This window comes from Alosa alosa, chromosome 13, assembly GCF_017589495.1.
Source record: "Alosa alosa isolate M-15738 ecotype Scorff River chromosome 13, AALO_Geno_1.1, whole genome shotgun sequence".
NCBI lineage: Eukaryota > Metazoa > Chordata > Actinopteri > Clupeiformes > Clupeidae > Alosa > Alosa alosa.
Window position 1 is genome coordinate 17,027,616 of NC_063201.1, and position 3,761 is coordinate 17,031,376.

The following is a 3,761-nucleotide window of genomic DNA, read 5'->3' on the forward strand; positions in this document are numbered from 1 at the left end:
CACCAGCTGGGTGAAGACGTCATGCTCTGCTTCATAAATAATCCCTCATCTGAGTAACCTGACTCTCACCTGAGTGTCCGCTAGGAACAACAGTCTTTCCTTGTGAAACAAAACAAAAGCAATGGGGAAACCTTTAGACCTGGATAAGCAGGGGGTAAATGGGAATTGTACAACTGTAGTAAAGGTAGCTAAGCTCACATAGGCTAAATTATGTTTTGTAAGGTGCCATAGACAAACTACAACTCACTCATAAATACAATTGTTGATGCAATGGTCTCCAGTTCTCCACCAAGTGGTAAATAGTGGGAGGAGGAGCCAGTTGTACTGCTCAGCTACTAGGACACTGCGGTAGATGTCCTGATTGAGGCACACTGACTCTGCAGTGCTGTAATGGAGAGAATTCAAATAGCTTTTTTTTTTTGCAAAGTGTTATCTGCCCCTCAGATGTCATTCCCTCAGCTCTTCAGAGATATCTTTTTCTATAATCTGTCCTTTCATTCTGACAATGGGCAATTCCGCGCAAAACTGTCACATCCATAACCCCCCGTGCCTGTCCCTTGGATTTTGTCTTTGCCTGCTGTCTGGATTTGTCATAAATAAAGTGTGTTTGACTGTTTGGCCAGGTCCTGCTCTCCCCTGACAGATTCTTTCCTGCTGCTCAAAGAAAGTTCAATTCCTTTACCTGAACTACATCTAAATTGTCAAAGTTTCTATGCACTATCGAGAGGTTAAAGTACATCTCATTTGTACATCTGCACACAAAAAAGAGGATTTACCTTCAAGTGACCACACATTTTGGGTTAGGCCTTCAGACTTCAACAGAGAAGTGAAAGTTTAACTGACTGGCTAAAGAAGAAATGAACGTGACCATATTCGATAGATCAGGCCGTGTTCTTCAGATCGGCTGAGTGGCATTCATTCATTCTGTAAATTTGTTGGCCTGATATGCACTGGTGTTTACATACGGTCTGGACTTTGGGAAGTGAAATTGTGTGTCTGACAGTGACCAGAACAGGCCTACATTGTTGCTGGACATAACAATCGTTGCTGGACATAACAATCTGTTTGGATCACATGCAAATAAAAGGGGCCAAACTGACACTGATTTGAAAAACAAATCTGATTTTTTACTGCAGTCTGAACATACAGTTCAACCGGAAAGCCCCGCCAAACTGAATAACTGAGGATGAAGGGCCTTGGTCAGACAGGTAACCAAGGTCCCAAACCCAATGGATGAATTGTGAATGATCTAGAGTTCATTTGTGAAGATGAGAGAAGCGTACAGTCTGACCAAGGCCATCCGTCCCAGGCCACTCAGTTTGGCTGAGTGGCCAGATCTAGGAAGACTGTTTGTTCCAAACCTTTCCATTTGAGAATGATGGAGGCTATACCGTTCTTTGGGAACTTTCAATGCTGCAGAAATGTTCTTGTATCCTTCCCCAGATCTGTGTCTTGACACAATCCTGTCTCGTTAGGTCTACGGACAATTATCTCGACCTTGTGGCTTGGTTTTCACTCTGACATACTGTACACCCTCAACTGTGAGACCTTACATAGACAGATGTGTGCCTCTCCTAATAATGTCCAATGGATTCATTTAGGCACATGTGGACCCCAATCAAGTTGTAGAAGCATCTCAAGGACCAGTCAGGATCCTGCCTGGACTGACCTGGATCAAGCCTTAAAGGAAAATTTCGGTATTTAGCACTTTCAGTCCCTTTTCTGGTTTGTTTTGGATGAACTAGAGTGGTGGACACCGAAATTTTGACGATTGCTCCTGTCTCGACTTTTCTGACTCGTTTTGAATCGCCTTTGACTAGTCAGAGTGGCTGCCTACAGGCATGCTCAAACATGTCCTAAAACAACCCTTAACGTTCGTTTTCAAACTGTGCAACTCAGTTAGAGTGGTTAGGGGCAAAATCTTGGTGTCATGCTGGATAGCTTTCTGTCATACACCCTCAACTGTGAGACCTTACATAGACAGATCTGCTCTGCTACCAGTCTGCTACCAGTCTCCATTGTTGGGGTCAATGTGGAGGTGGTAAGCACCTACAAGTATCTGGGTCTCCACCTGGACAATAAACTGGACTGGTCAGCCAACACTGATGCACTCTACAAGAAAGGACAGAGCAGGCTGTACTTCCTGAGGAGGCTGCGGTCCTTCAATGTGTGCAGCAAGCTCCTCAGGATGTTCTATCAGTCTGTTGTGGCCAGCGCCCTCTTCTATGCAGTGGCATGCTGGGGAGGAAGCACAAAGAAGAAGGATGCTGGGCGACTTGACAGGCTGGTAAGGAAGGCTGGCTTTGTAGTGGGAGCTGAACTGGAGTGCATCACTTCAATATCTGACAAGAGGACCCTAAACAAACTGATCAACTTCTTGGACAATGAATGTCATCCGGCTCTACAGCACTATCAAAACCAAAAGAGCTTGATCAGCTGGAGACTTCGCTCACTGCCATGCACAACTGAAAGGCTGAGGAAGTCATTTGTTCTTAGGGCCATTGAACTGTTCAATGCCTCACTAAAGGGAAGAGGAGAGATAGACTTCTCTGCTTAGTCTGTCTGCCTCTCCACCATCTCCATGTCCATGTTTTTTGAGTACTGACTGCCCACTACTGCTTACTACTGTTTTACTATTGTACACAGCCTAATGTTTTCACTACTGTTTTACTGCTACACTGTTACCTCAACCTGTTCTTGCACTGAAATAGTTTTTTATTTGACCTTGTCTTCATTACACTTTACTCTCCTATTTGTCTATATTATTTATGCTGGTCTCTAGACCTTACTGTTGCACTGTTGGACTAATGTTGGACTACTTTTTGCACCTTCACCATGACACCCACTCTCTTGAGCACCTTGCCAGGCACACACAACTAAGGACTATGGTTGGACTACTGTTTGCACCTTCACCATGACACTCACTCCCTTTAGCACCTCACCAGTCCTGGCCCTGTCACTACAAGCGTCTTATGCTTGATCACCCTCAAGCACATTGGACTTTCTTAATTTAACTTATATAGTGTATTTAGTATTTAGTTTTGTTAGTTTCTTATCTTATCTTCTACTGTCTTTATTGTACAGTGGAGTTTAGTTATATGTTTATACTATACTAATGTTTACCATTTCTGTTGTAAGTGCATGTTGTGTGTTATGTCTGTATGCTACTGAGACCCTTGAATTTCCCCTTGAGGATCAATAAAGTATCTATCTATCTATCTGTCTATCTAGATGTGTGCCTCTCCTAATAATGTCCAATGGATTCATTTAGGCCCATGTGGACCCCAATCAAGTTGTAGAAGCATCTCAAGGACCATTGATAGAAGTAGGATCCAGAGCTCAACTGCAAGCGTCATAACAAAGGTTTCTGAATACTTGGGATATTTTCGTCTTTTATTTTTCATACATTTACAAAACACTCCAAACACCTGCTTTTTGTGAAGTATTGGAGTATTGTGTGTAGACTGATGAGAAAAAATGAATTGAATGCATTTAAAGATGAGTCTGAAACATAACAAAATGTGGAAAAACTTGAAACAGTCTGAAAACTTTCCAGTTGCACTGTACACTTATTATATACTCCAGTCCATCTCCACACCACAAACTTGCATTCATCCTTCCATCTATCTATTAGTGTTGATTTAAGTACTCTATACTATTCCCAAACAAAATGTTGCAGTCCCTCAAGTCAGCCATAAATAACACCAGCTGGGTGAAGGCGTCATGCTCTGCTTCATAAATAATCCCTCATCTGAGTAACC